The 15,270-nt window shown below is 42.7% G+C and overlaps 1 protein-coding gene across 2 annotated transcripts in view; it reads left to right on the forward strand.

Moving 5' to 3' along the window:
* Positions 1–12,112, forward strand: part of LOC140398378 (26S proteasome non-ATPase regulatory subunit 11) — a 121,913-nt gene extending 109,801 nt beyond the window's left edge. For both annotated transcript variants that reach the window (XM_072486996.1, XM_072486997.1), the window contains one exon: positions 11,611–12,112. The gene's annotated coding sequence lies outside the window, so the exon portion shown is untranslated. The remainder of the gene's footprint in view (positions 1–11,610) is intronic.
* Positions 12,113–15,270: the final 3,158 nt, after the last annotated feature.

Here is a 15,270-nt window from a genome sequence, read left to right on the forward strand (position 1 = left end):
AATAAAAACAGTAAATGCAAGAAATACTCAGGTCGAGCAGAGTTTGTGGAGAGAGAAACAGTTCATGTCGTATCTGTCCCTTCAGAGTAAAAGGAAGGTGCTGGAAGAGAGGAAAAAGAACAGAAGGGCAAGTTTGGAGTCAGGTATAAGGCAGAAGTGATTGAATGACAGATTTAATGGACAAAAGGCAGAGTGAGAGGTAAAGAAACAAAGCATTTGCCCAGAGTGACTCTGAATAGCACAGTAGTAGCTCTGTCTGAAAGCAAAAATGTTAAAAATAAGATTAAAATCAGCACACAGCAAACAAGAGAATCAAAATGTGAGATAAAGTTCATGATCCAAAATTGTTGAACTCAAATATTGAGTGCAGAAGGCTTTGAAATGCCTAAACAGGAGATGAGATTCTGTTCCTTGAGCTTCACTGGAACACTGCAGCAGGCCAAGAGCAGAAATGTGAGAGCAAGGTGGTGAATTAAAATAGCAAACTAGAAGCTTGATGTCAATCTTGCAGACTGAGCAGAGGTGTTCCACCAGTCACCCAATCTGCTTTTGATGTATACAATGTAATGGTGACCACTTTGTCAGCAGCAAATATGGTATGCTAAATTGAAAGAAGCTCAAGCAAATTGCTGTTTCACCTGGAAGTGTTTGAAGCTTTGAATAGTGAGGGAAATGGAGGTGAAAGAGCAGGTATTACACCTGCAAGTACATGTGAAAGAGCCGTAGGTAGAGGGCAAGGGTGATTGAGGACTGGACCAGGGTGTCACCAAGGGACTGGTCTCCTCGGAATGTTGATGGGGGAGGGGAAATGTGTTTGCTGGTGGCATCATGCTGGACGTGGTGGAAATGGCTGGAGGTGGTGGAAATGGCAGAGGATAATCCTTTTGAATATTTTTTAAAATAAATGTTGAATACCCAATTTAGGGATAATCCCGTGTGGCCAATCCACCTAACCTGCACATCTTTCGGTTGTGGGGATGAGACCCACGCAAACATGGAGAGAATGTTCAAACTCCACGTGGACAGTGACGCAGGACCAGGATCGAACCCGTGTCCTCAGCACTGTGAGGCAGCAGTGCTAACCAATGTGCCACCGTGCCGCCCAATCCTTTTGAATATAAAATCAAATTACTGCCGATACTGGAATCTGAAACAAAAACACAAAATACTGGACAATCTCAGCAGGTCTGATAGCATCTGTGGAGAGAAAAGGGAGCTAACGTTTCGAGTCTGGATGACTCTTTGACAAAGGTGAATGTGGTGGATGGAAAGTGAGCACAAGGGAAACCTATTGTGGTTCTGGGAACGAAAGGAAGGAGTGAGAGCACAAGTGCAAGAAATGGGTCGGATGCAGTTGGAAGCCCTGTCAACCACTGGCATAAATTCCTCGGTTATGGACAAAGGCAGACACGTCAGAAATGCTGGTGTGGAAGTAGCATCATCAGAACAGATGTGTAATAGACTGAGAAATTGGGAGAATGGAATGGAGTGCTTACAGGAGACATGGTGTGAAGAAGTATAGTCGAGGTAGCTGTGGGAGTCGGTAGGATTATGATGGATATATCCATCTCAAATGAATAATTGGGAAGGAAAGGGAAGTGCACGAGATGGACCATGTGAAGGGTAGATACTGGAAGCAAAAGTTGGATAAGTTTTCAATTTCCGGCAAGAGCAGGAAATGGCATTGATATGTCATCAATGGATCAGAAAAAGAGTTGGGGAGAGGGCCTGGGTGGGAATGGAACAAAAGATGTTCCACATACATACCCCACAAATAGGCAGGCATAACTCAGGCCTGTGCAGGTGCCCATAGAAACTGATTTACTTGAAGGAAGTGAGACAAGTTAAGTGAAAAATTATTGAATGTGAGAGCAAGTTCAGTCAGGTGGGTGGAAGAAGGCAGTGGATGAGAACTGGTTGGCCACCTGCACTTCCTCGATCATCCTGTTGGGGGATTGAGGTGTAGAGCGATTGGACATCTATAGTGAAGAAGGGGCAGTTTGGGCTAGGAAACTGGAAGTTATTGAAATGGCATATGGGAGTCAGGAAGAGTCATGGTTGTAGGTGGGAAGAGATTGGATAAGGGGAGTAAAAATAGAGTGCACTTGCTGTTCACTTCATATGTGCAATACCACTGGTATATTTGTCATATATGCGATTTGGAGCAGTCTCTTAAGCAGTCCATTAAGATGGCTTCAGTTCAAGACAAATAATGAGACTTTCAGGTGCACAAACACACTATTTTCAGCAAAAGGCAATTAAATTGAAGCGGCCACATTGCTGACAAAGCTAAAATATTTCATAATACATTTTTAAGAAGTATTTTTATTTTAAACAAGAACCCCTGCATTGTTTGTCATAGCATCCTCTTGTAACTGGGCTCCTGCTTTGGCGCTGAGGTACATTTCAGTTCTCGAAAGACCAAGAGACCATACAGGTTGTGAGAACCAAATTTGGAATGATTAAATGTGTTGCATCATGCTCATCTAGGTCACAATGTCCTCTTGGTTGAAATTAACATTTCTCATCATTTTTTTCCATGAACGTGATTGATTTCATTACTATCTTCCTCCCCATAATGGTTGCTGACATAGGCTATAATTCCAATGTGCGTGAGCCCCCAAAGTCAGATGAAATCCAAGGGCTGGTTGGCCAGCAATCAGCGTCCAAGCCCATTTAAGATTCACACACTCACAAATTCCAAGTTCATGTTCATCTTGAAGGATATGAAGTGTAGCTCTGTGCTACAGGATTAGCCCTTCCATCGATGCAAACTTTTATTACTGAATACCTTACATTGGGAAACCATTTTTCTGTTCATTTGCTGGCCTTTCATCTTAACGCAGTGTGCGTAACATATAGGTTTTACAGCATTTTAAAAAAGTTGGCAAAGAGGATATTAGCCCACATAAAAAAGACCGCTGTTGGTGGCGAGATGACAGGAGTCAGAATCTCCATGTATTTTTTCTTCATCTCTGAAGTAAAGTAGATTCCATGTAGGAATGAGTGTTTTCTTTTCCTTCTCATATTTTCCACAGGGATCAGTGCTGGGACCTTTGCTCTTTGTAGTATATATAAATGATTTGGAGGAAAATGTAACTGGTCTGATTAGTAAGTTTGCAGACGACACAAAGGTTGGTGGAATTGCAGATAGCGATGAGGACTGTCAGAGGATACAGCAGGATTTAGATTGTTTGGAGACTTGGGCGGAGAGATGGCAGATGGAGTTTAATCCGGACAAATGTGAGGTAATGCATTTTGGAAGGTCTAATGCAGGTAGGGAATATACAGTGAATGGTAGAACCCTCAAGAGTATTGAAAGTCAAAGAGATCTAGGAGTACAGGTCCACAGGTCACTGAAAGGGGCAACACAGGTGGAGAAGGTAGTCAAGAAGGCATACGGCATGCTTGCCTTCATTGGCCGGGGCATTGAGTATATAAGAATTGGCAAGTCATGTTGCAGCTGTATAGAACCTTAGTTAGGCCGCACTTGGAGTATAGTGTTCAATTCTGGTCGCCACACTACCAGAAGGATGTGGAGTCTTTAGAGAGGGCATTAGCTATGAGGAGCGGTTGAATAAACTTGGTTTGTTCTCACTGGAACGAAGGAGGTTGAGGGGAGACCTGATAGAGGTCTACAAAATTATGAGGGGCATAGACAGAGTGGATAGTCAGAGGCTTTTCCCCAGAGTAGAGGGGTCAATTACTAGGGGGCATAGGTTTAAGGTGAGAGGGGCAAGGTTTAGAGTAGATGTACGAGGCAAGTTTTTATGCAGAGGGTAGTGGGTGCCTGGAACTCGCTACCGGAGGAGGTGGTGGAAGCAGGGACGATAGTGACATTTAAGGGGCATCTTGACAAATACATGAATAGGATGGGAATAGAGGGATACGGACCCAGGAAGTGAAGAAGATTGTAGTTTAGTCGGGCAGCATGGTCGGCACGGGCTTGGAGGGCCGAAGGGCCTGTTCCTGTGCTGTACATTTCTTTGTTCTTTGTTCATGTTCTATATGGTTTTAAAAATGTCCGGATTGTAGATCCCTTCCAGTCAAGTGGCTAAAATGGAAACACGATCTGAAAGTTCCCCTAAAAGCTTTGTTGTTCTTTTGCACTGGCATTAAAAGAGGACTACGATAAAGCAGTTTATTTACTCATGCTGCACACATCTTATGATTCAAGTAGCCCAACCCCACATCCTGCCTGCTATACTTTGATCTGAGCTAGCTTCCAACTCCTTGTGTGATGCCAATCTACTGCCTCTTCAGGTAATACCAGCCTATAAAAAGCAGACTAGTCTTTTGTTGGTCCCCTGAATGGTCGCTATTTCTTCTCAAATTTTGGCATTGTGAAACTTTTCAGTCTTTAAAACCATCACTTTCATCTGCCCATCAATGTGTTCTTTACTACTTGTCTTGCTCAGAGGTCTTCTGAAGAAATGCTTTTTCTCAGTGAGTGAAATCCGATTTTATAAGTAATCAAGCTTAATTGGCTAGAAACTAATTACGCTGTCATGTTTTTAGAATTCTGTGCTGTTCCATCGAACATTACTTTGTAGCAATTTTTCCTCTGGAATAGCAGTCGATATAAAAGGGGACCCAAAATGCTTTGACCAGCATGTAAATAGACACAGCCAGCAAGCAAAGAGGGGAGCTCATCAATTAGCCATGGCAAAGGTACAAAGAAAAACAGGGAAATCCGTGGATACGAAAAGCTAAAGAGCTGCTGACCACAATACCTGGGGTATTTTCAGTGCCACCAAGGCTTTATATAGACCCAACACCCTAGGCCTCAAACTGGTGCGGAGTAAGGATGGAACCCTCTTGAGCAACAGAGAAAACATCAGCCTTCAATGGAGGGAACACTTCAACGGACTCCTAAACCATGATAGAATCATAGATGAGGATATATTTGAGGAAGAGGATATATTTGAGGAAATCTCTCGACTCCACATCAAAGATGATCTTGGACTCCCACCCAGCATGGACGAAGTTGAAACCACCATTAAACACGTGAAGAATGGAAAAGCCACAGGAGTGGCCAGGATTCCAGTGGAGATTTTCAAACTTTGAGGAGACGAGATCACCCGTCATCTCCATCAGCTGTTCCTTAAAATCTGGGACAGCAAGGAAATTCCTGCTGTCCTCAGGGATGCTGTCATTGCCAGCATCTTCAAGAAAGGAGACAAAGTGGACTACGGGAACGGTTGAGGAATCTCCCTACTCTCCATTGCCAGTAAGATCATCGCCCGAATCCTTGCTAGCCACCTTGTCCCAGTCTCTTAAGAAATCCTTCTGGAAAGGTAATGTGGCTTCCGTGAAACAGCAGACATGCTTTTCCCTCCTCGTAACTTCAGGAGAAATGCTAGGAGCAACATTTCTACATGACTTCAGCGATCTGACCAAGGCTTTTGACTCGGTCAATCAGGAAGTGCCAGGGAAGGTCCTGTCAAAGGTCGATTGTCCAGAGAAATTCGTCAACATCTCCGATGGCTCCACAACAAGATGGCGGCAGTCCTAGCCAAAGGAAATAATACAGAAACCTTCGAGGTCAGGACTGGAATCAAGCAGGGGATGTGCCATCGCCCACACCCATTTCTCCATCTTCTTCACCACCATCCTTCACCGAGTCAAAAACAAGCTTCACAGTGGAGTGGACACCTTCTCTACAGGATGGGTGGAAAACCTTACCTCAACCGATTGAAATCCAAGAAGAAAAGACATTGACATTGCTCGTGGAATTCAAGTATGTGGATGACATTGCTATCTCCACTCTCGAAAAAGAATCTCCAAGCCATGCTTGACACCTTCGCGGAAGCATACCACGGGGCGAGGTGATGCAATTTGGCTGAAGGGCGAGGGATAAGCAATGTGGGCAAAATAGCATGAATCTAACGAATATTACGCATGAACAGAATCCACGTGCATCGAACTTTGAAGATGGCAGAACATATTGAGAAGGTGGCTAGCAAATATTTTGGGCTTCATAATGGGAAGTATTGAATAAAACAAGCATGGAAAGTTTGCTGAACCTTTATAAAGCTCTGGTTAAGCGCCGTCTAGAGTTCTGTGTCCAGTTTAGGTCATCACACCTTGGGGAAGATGTGATTGTCCTTGAGAAGGTGCAGAGGAGATTGCCCAGAATGGTTCCAAGGATGGGTGAACTTTAGTTAAGGTTATTCCCCCGCCCGGCCTCGCTGCCCCAGCCTTGCCTCGCTTACCCCGCCCTGCATCCTCCTCCACCCACCTGCTTGCCACTGTCCTAAATATGACAAAGTTAGCAACCGATTTGTGCTCTCTAATTCCATGATCCAACACTTTTGAACCCACATTCTGCACCGAGTTTGGATTTCCATAGTCTGGTTTAATGCAGTGCCTTTTGTAGCATTCCATGGGTCATCTCCAACTGCCTTGTATATAAATCACATTAACACTCATCAGAGCCTTGAAAGAAATAAGCTCTATTTTTATTGCTATGCTTAATTTACTGCTTTGACAACAGAGGGAGTTCTCTAAAGTCTTGGCAGGAGACCAAGATGAGGCACAAATTGCAGAAACTTTTCCGAATTTATTCTGAGTGAATTTATAAACAAATTCTGTTATAGCACTTAAGTGACACTTTTTGTGGGGAGAAATCAACCACAGTTGAATCCTAAATATAAGTTAGCTCGAAATATATACCTATTGCTTTGCAGGTAAAATGATTGCAATGCTGGTTTGCCATTTCATAGACATCTGCGAAAGACGCTTTGTACTTGTTGAGTCATTTTGAGCATTATTGAACCTCGATTTGGTTAAAGGTCCTTCGCTCCAATCCCAGAATTTTGCCACAACTTTAAAATCCCTATTTTTAATTAATCTCAACTGCGTTCCATTTTTTACACACATTTGGAAAGATGTTTTGCTTTGAAGCTGTAGCCTAGTGCAGTGAAAGACGCATTTAAATGTGTATAGCCCACTGACATCACAAGGAACGCAGATGAGCAGTAAATGTTTTCTTGGAATATTATATGCACCACTTGGAACTTCCTTTCACAGTTCATCTAGTTCAATTAATGTATTCTTCTATTCCTTTCTTCCTCATGTGTTTATCTAATTTCCCCTTGATCTCAACTATTATAAGGATATATTTTATTTAAGGGCCCTATTCATGATCTCTTCTGCAAGTGGAAACATCTGTGTCCATCTGATCAAGCCCTCTCATAATCTTGAAGACCTCTGTCAGGTCACTCCTCAATCCTTTCTTGTCCAGAGAAAATAGTCCCAGCCCATTCAATCTCTCCTGATAGTTCTAACCTTTAGGTCCTGCTAATGTTCTAGTAAATCTTTATACACCTTCTTCAGGACCTCCATATCTTCTTCCTAATATGCAAACCAGATCAGTACACAGGACTCCCAAGTGTAGTTCACCATAAGGTTCTACAAAAATGGACCATAGCAACTGTGTTTTTTTCAATTTGATCCCTCAGTAAATTAACCAGTGCTCTGCATTGTATGGCTTTATTAACCTGCACCGTTAGTGTGGGAATCTTTGCACTATTCCAGTACTACATTTAGATGCTCGTTTTCCAAAGAGCATGTAGCCTTCTTAGTATTGTAAGCAACATTTTACCTGACACTTATCTACATTGAAGTTTATTTGCCAATTACATACCCTTTCTGCAAGACCTTTAATATCTTCCTCTAGTGTTAACTACAATTCTGCAATTTGGTGTGATTCAAAATTTTGAAATTGTCTTTCTAATTCTCAGTCTAAATCAGTAGTCCCATTGAAATCTTTTATGACATATTATTTCTCATCCTTTTGCCAGTCTGAGTGACCACTTTTCACCCCCCATTTTCTCACCTTATAACCAGCTTTCTATATGTTCTAAGACTTGTACCCTGACTCCATGTTCTGACCATCGTCAGATGTCCACTGTATACATTATCAAAGGCTTTTGGACTTCCGGTGACGGTGGGCGGGAGGCAGCCGCACATTGGAGGGCTCCCGTTCGGGAACGGCATTTTCGCGGAGTAACGCCCGGTCCTAGGGCCAGCGACGGCAGTAAAAATCGGGGGATAGCGCAAGGAGAAGAAGGATGTCGAAAATCACCAAAAAAACGTCCGGGAAAAAAGCAGCTGAAAGTCCGTTGGAATGGGGAAAGGTCACCGCGGGGTCAACAAAGAAAATGGAGGCTGGAGCACCAAGGGAGGCCACAGTGTTTACGGCTGAAGAACTAACTAAGGTGATGGCTGCGGAATTCCAAAAGCAGTTGGCGCAGATTGAGAAATGTATGGAGATGGTGAGGAAGGAGATGAGGGAGGTTTTGAATGTGCTGGTGGAGGAGGCGGTTTCCCCGGTGAAGACGGCGGTGGCGAGCGCAGTGGCGGAGGTGCGAGAGCAAGGGGAGGCGCTGAAGGAAGTGGAGGAGACGGTATTGCAGCACGGTGATCAACTTGCCTCGATGGGGAAGGAGATGGGAAGGTGATGGACACGAACAAGAATCTGAGGGGAAAAATGGAAGATCTGAAAAACAGATCCAGGCGACAGAATTTGAGGGTCGTGGGGCTGCCCGAAGGAGTTGAGGACCGAAGCCGACTGAGTATTTTGCCGCGATGCTGGCAAAACTACTGGGGGAGGGGGAGGATCCCTCCCGATATGAACTGGATCGGGCTCATCGGTCGTGGAGGCCTGTACCAAAGGCGAGTGAGCCGCCAAGGGCAGTGACTCTGCTTCCGTAGGTACAGTGCGAAGGAGAAGGTCCTGAGCTGGGCCAAACAGAAGCGGGTGGTGCCGTGGGCTGGAGCTGGTATACGTGTATACCAGGACTTTACGGTGGAGCTGGCGAAGAGGCGGGCTGCCTTCAACCGGGTGAAGAGGGCACTGTACATTGGCAAGGTGCAGTGCGGCATTGTATAGCCAGCAAAGCTGAGGGTAACTTACAAGCTCAGGGACTTTTATTTTGGAACGGCGGAAGCAGCGGAGGCGTTTGCGAAGGCAGAAGGACTGTGGCAGAACTGACAAATTGAGGAATGGTCATGTGCCGATGTAACCTCATGACTGTATTTTCTTCTCTTTTTTTGTGTCACTGCGCGCGGGTGTAGAGGCCAAAGAAGCCAATGTTGCATATATTTGGACAAGGGAAGGGACGGGACTTTCACTCGAAAGGAGGGCTCTTTGGGGTGTAGGTGGATATGCGGGGTTTATGTGCTAAAAGGGGATCTTTGGGCTTTCCTAGGGCCGGGCAAGGGGGAAAGGGACCGGGGCGGGGGCCTCCACGCTGGCCGGTTTAAGCCGGCCAGTGAACGGGAGTGAGGTGGGGGTAGGGGCTGCGGCCATCGGAGCCTGACAGAACGGGGTCCGAGTGGTCTAGCCGGGGTGGAAAGTTGGGGGGAGGGAACTGAGGTTGGGAGGAGGAGTTTTACAAGAGGCATTGGACAGGAGGAGCTGGAGACTTTGGGGGGGGGGGGTAAAACTTTGGGGTATCATATACGGTAGGTACTCTCTTAGAGGCTGGATGGCGTTGGTTGGGGTGGGGGTGGGTGGGTGGAGAGCCGTGTAGATTAAGGGTGACTATGGGTAATCACTGATTCCTTTTTGTCATTTGTTTATGTAAACAGGCGGGTTGAGGTTTGGGGGTTGGTGGGCGGATGGGATCATTGTTATTATGGGGATTGACATATCTTGTTGATTATTGTTTATTGTTGATGGGTGTAAATGTGGGAGAAAACGTGAAAAAGGAGAATTTAAAAAATTTATTTTTAAAAAATAAATCAAAGGCTTTTGGAAATCCAAGTTCATTTTGTCTGCATTACCCTTATCCACCTTTTCTGTTACTACCTAAAATAATTTGGTACAGTTGATCAAACATGATTTTATCTTTTTGAAATCCATGTTGACTGCTCTTCATTATATTTTCAATTTCTCAATGTTTTCCTACTGCACCTCTGACCATTGCCTGAATTGCTAATTGTGTAATAAAAGCCTTCAATTCACACAGCTTAAGTTATCCACCAGCAAAGGCAAGTTATTTCTTTGGATTCTTCCATTGGATGTACAGAGCACATATAGTTAGCACCCCAGTTGACTTAACTTAGTACCTCATTATTATTGAAATGAGAATACTCCATGACGTGATGTTATGGGGTGTGAGATTACCTCCTTTGAGTCTCATTTCATTTTTTGGAATTAGGTGGGGCCCTGTTTCAGTGCAAGCCCCAAATTTCTTCATTCTGTCATGACCCCTGTGGGATTCCAGTCTTAGATGTGTGACTGACGTTTCTGGATATGTGTATTTTAAGCAAGTAAAACTTTAGGTTTGAAGAATGTGAGATACTGTCATCAATGACATTTAATGAATAATATAGAAGGCGCATTCACTTTGTGTAGCATAGTTTTTCCATGCCCAAAATACTAAATTTAAGCCTTTGCAAAAATACATAATGGTTCAGGTTCAATTCTGTTTTCTTTATGAAACAAATTGTTTTATTTAGGAAATTTCAAATTTTATTTTTAAGTTTAGAGTTTACAATGATAGTTATTGTATTTTCATTTCATCCTTTTTTAAAAAGCAGAAATCAGTTTCTGAAGTTAATTATGAAGTTTGTGCTCACGTGGTAACGAAGAACAGATATGATTGACAGGCATAGTATCAAAAAAGTCATCTGTTGTTTTGTTGATGGAACATTTGGGCACAAAAATTAGTTATTGTACTTTGAAATGAATAATGACCAAAGATTTGGTATGGTTGAGAGATTTTGCCTTTAGTGCAGAGGACTGGTGCAGAGTCTTTAAAATTAGGTTTGTAGGTATGCTGAAAGAGTTTATGCACCATAGAACAATCAGTGGCAGCATTTTAATTCAAATTTGGAGAATTAACATTATTAGTAGAATTCAGCAGCTGTTTTGGTGGAAACAAGAATAGGGCGTTCAGCCCATTGAACCGGTTAGATTATGGCTAATTTCTATCTTCGCTTTGACCTGACTTTTGTTCAATATTAATTGAGAACCTTGCTCAGCAAAACTCAATCAATCCAAGACTGGAAATTTTCAATTGATTCAGCATCCACAGTCATTTGTGCAAGTGTCAGATTTCTATTACCCTTTTATTTGAGATGCCTCCTGATTTGCCTCCTAAACAGCCCATCTCTAATTTTAAGGTTACATCTTCCTGTTCTAGATTCCTCTGCCCACAGAAATAGTTAATCTGTCTGCTCCAATGAATCCCTTTATCACTTTCAGTTATATAATTTCTCAACCTTCTAAAGTTAAAAGAAAACAAACCAAGTTTACATAACATGTTTACCTTTTCTGAAGTTGTAAAGAAACAGTTAGGTCCAAAATGATGTCCATTTTCATAGCGGTCTGTTGAGCACATTGTCCCTGTGGCTGTTATAATGACTAATGCACCAATGACAGCCTCCTTCAGAATTGAATCAATTTGTGCTAACATTGACTGATGAATTTTTGGTGATGGCAGAGATGATTTGCCTCCTTTTTGTTTCCCTTTGAGAGCTGTGCTGCGTGATGAAGTAGATTTTTCTTAGCTATGAAGTCTTGGACCATTTCAGCTTTGTCAATGTTTTTATTCAGTTCTATTGATGCATATTTAGATGTCTGTTTTCCTCCCACAGAGAGCAACTGTGTTCCAGAGAGTTGGACTGTGTGACAGAAAAGAACGGAGCTTGGAGAAATGCTAGGATTTTTTCAGTGTGTCCTACTTTCAGTCTGAAAGTTTTTAAATCCCTCGTCAAACTCATTCTGTTCAGAACAAGTTTGTTCCGGTTTGATGTAGCCTTTACCCAGCAGGTTATCAGGGGATGGTATGACATTTTTAAAAATCCTTTGTCATATTTTGTCCTGCTCTTCATTCTATTGAGGGTTTAACCAAACTCTCGCTTTGTTATATCCAGAGGTTTTTGGTTGACCGTTGACCCATGCTGTCTCTGGACCTGGCTGACATCACACTGCTTTTGACCTGACTTGTTTTCCAACAGTTTCCTACACATGCCGTCGCTGTTTTGGTTCTTGCCATCAATATCAAATGTACAAATGGTTCTTGCTAACCAACAATTATCAGGTATATCTGATGTTCAGATGAGTTCATAAATAAAGAAGAAAACATTTTTTTTCAAAGTGTGATGTGTGCTTTTATTTTTAGATTTCTAAATTAGTTTTGACAAAAAAGAACAAAACCTGTGCGAAAAACTGTGTATATTGACTATTGGAACTCATAGGTATAGAAGAACCTTATTTCAGCTTCCTGACAGATGTTTGAGTATTTTAAATACAATGTTATTGATGAGTCATTCATAGTGTACTTATTTTCTGCTTTATTTGTGTGCGTCTTTTGAGAACAGGGGAAAGGAAGAGAGTCTTGTGTCTGAATTTTTTCTGAGTTGGAACAACACAAGAGCTCTTTAAAAATGGCAGACTGGAACTGATTCCAGCCCCCATTCCCACTTCTGGCAATTTTGCTGAAACAGGAAGAGGCTGTTGGTAGCCACCCCACCTACAGCACTCCTGTCCTTGCCAGCTCCATTGTTGAGTCCATTGTTGCGGTGGGCAGTTAACCCCCCCTCAAGCCCCCCCCCCCCCCCCCCCCCCCTCCCCCACGCAATGCAAGTCAGGCCCTTTCTGTAAGTAGATATGGTTCATGGCCTGTCAGGGAGGAGAACCACGGGGGAATCCCAGTCCTGAGTCATCAACCAAAAAAAGAAACCATTCCGAATTCTCCTTAAGAGTACCCAATTGTTTTTCCAATTAAGAGTCAATTTAGTGTAGCCAATCCACCTACCCTGCACATCTTTGGGTTGTGGGGTTGAGACCCACGCAGACATGGGGAGAATGTGCAAATGCCACATGGACAGTGACCCGGGCCGGGATTGAACCTGGGTCCTCGGGCTGTGAGGCAGCAGTGCTAACTACTGCACCACTGTGCCGCCCCTGCCATTCAGTTTTCCCATGGAAATACATTCCCATGGAAATACATTGACCCATGTACCTTCTGATAAAGCTGCCAATCAATCACAGCCACTCACATGATCAATATCTGGAGCTTTGATCCACTTCAGACCTCTTAATCTTGTGTAAATAAATACAGTGGGGGGAGGAACTCTTCAAAAAAAACATGAGATTGTTCTACTCTCCCTCACTCCTGCAGCGGTTTAAACATTGCATACTGAGATCTAAGTGCGTTAGCCATTCTAGGAGCTCAACCAGACATTCACAAAATGCCCATCTGTTTCCCCTGCTTTTGTTAATAAAGTTGCCAGGTGGTCTTATGAATGTGAGACTGAGCTCCAAGAATGGTGAATGCACTTGGTTCGCAGCGAGCAATGTTTATATAGCTGCAGAGGGGAGTGAACGTTTTGTATGACATCATTATTACCTTGTAATATGTTACTGTTTCTTTGACAATTTTCTCACTGCCTGTGTGCTTGTTTAAACCAGATTGACTTTGAATAAATTAAAGCTTCTGATATTTATACTATGAATGACTGATTGTCACTTTTAAGAAGTTGTTAGCTGAGCTTTTATTTTCAAAGGATCTCGGCAAAGCTTCTGCTTGGTGTCAGTTTCAGGATTATTTTCAAAGACTTGTCAGGTTTGCCAATGGCTCCTGGTTCTATAAACTCAGAGTGGATACTGGAAAGTGGGGTGGGGGGAGGGGGAAAATAGGAGGAGCGCTGTAGTCCTGGCATGCATTCCTACCGGACTCCGTTATTCTCTTGGGCTTGCCTCTGGAGGTGGCAAGCCCCTCCATCCCACCCCTCCCCAGCCTACCTGGGTGAGGGTGCCTTTTGAAAGGAGACTAGTATTTCCTGACTTGACCTTCCCACCTCTACCACAAAGATCCAACCCTTTAAAACATCGATATTGACACTGTATATTCTATATCGAACATCCATGTGTTAGGAGTCTGTTGGGAAGACTAAACTAGCTATATTAACTCGGCAGTTTGCTGGAAATTTGTCTTAAAAAACTGCTGCAGTGACCAATGTAATCAATTTTCACCATTACCTTTAACCAGGAACAAAATTATAACTGGGGAGGATTATTTTCAGGATAGTGATCTGCATGTTTTTTTTTTAATGACTTTGTACAGTTCAAGGTCACTCGAGCATAATGGTTGCTTGTCAATCGAGTGGACTTGGCGCTGGCCCTTTTTCAGAAGTAGCTTGTTTAGAAACAGCACATTGTTCCTTTGCAACTGGCCCTTGCACTCATAATTATTTATAGTGGTATAAATGTATTCAATTACAATTGATTTCCTTGATATGAATGAACTAATAGCTGCTGGATTGATTCAGAGCATGGTGTTTTATCTGTGGTGTAAATGTAAATTTGGAATGCAATGGAATGATAAAATTACAAAGTAATAGTTGCTATTGTAGTGTGAGCAGCAAAAGATATATTGTTTCCAGTGAGTTACAGTAGATGACAGAAGGTTGCACTGACGTGATCATCAAGCCCTGAGTTATTTTTCAGCTATGGATAGTTTTTTTTGGAATAGCGCACTGAGTGACATTGCAAGATGAGCAATTTTGATGCTTTAATTTAATTCCGAGAGGCTGTCTTTAACTGGTGGCAGTATCATGATCACCTTATTTTTCGGAGCACACTTGATTGACCATGACTTCAGACTCCCAGAAATGAACCTCAGTCAGCAAAAACAACAGTCGTTCTTTAGATATTTGTAGACAGATTGGTATATATGCAGGAGTATTAAGGAAATGGCTTCTAAGCAAGGCATTCTGAAGTCTACTGTATTTGCATTTTCAGCATGATATGGTTGTTCGCTTTGGGCACCTCACCTCAAAGTGCAGCGGAATAGGATACCTAGTAGTTAGTAAATACCAGAAAAATATGAATTAAACTTTAGTGCCTCAAATGGGAAAAGGTGTAGCTCACAACCAGTTTTAAGCTCTACATGAAAAGTGGGACTTCTATAAAATGAGAATATTTGCAGCTGTGGGAAGTTAAGACCTTGGAAATAATCTTAAACCAAAAGAGAATTTGATTTTCTTTTAAGAGGCAAATTGCTGTTTTACCCAGTTAATTCTGCACTGAAGTATTTTGACAAAAGTCCTTTCCAGTTAATTAAGCAACATTATATTATTTAACAAATCAGGATGACTGATCTGAGAATTGTTTTTTGTTGTTGCTGAACCTGCTTTAATGAGTTGCTGCTGTAATGATCACAACTAATTATACTTTGGGGTGGTACATGCCCTGTGTAGATGTATCTTTTTACTTGGGGTGGGGAGGCAGGGGGCGAGGACTGTTGAGGC

This window comes from Scyliorhinus torazame, chromosome 21 (genome assembly GCF_047496885.1).
Source record: "Scyliorhinus torazame isolate Kashiwa2021f chromosome 21, sScyTor2.1, whole genome shotgun sequence".
Taxonomy (NCBI): Eukaryota; Metazoa; Chordata; class Chondrichthyes; order Carcharhiniformes; family Scyliorhinidae; genus Scyliorhinus; species Scyliorhinus torazame.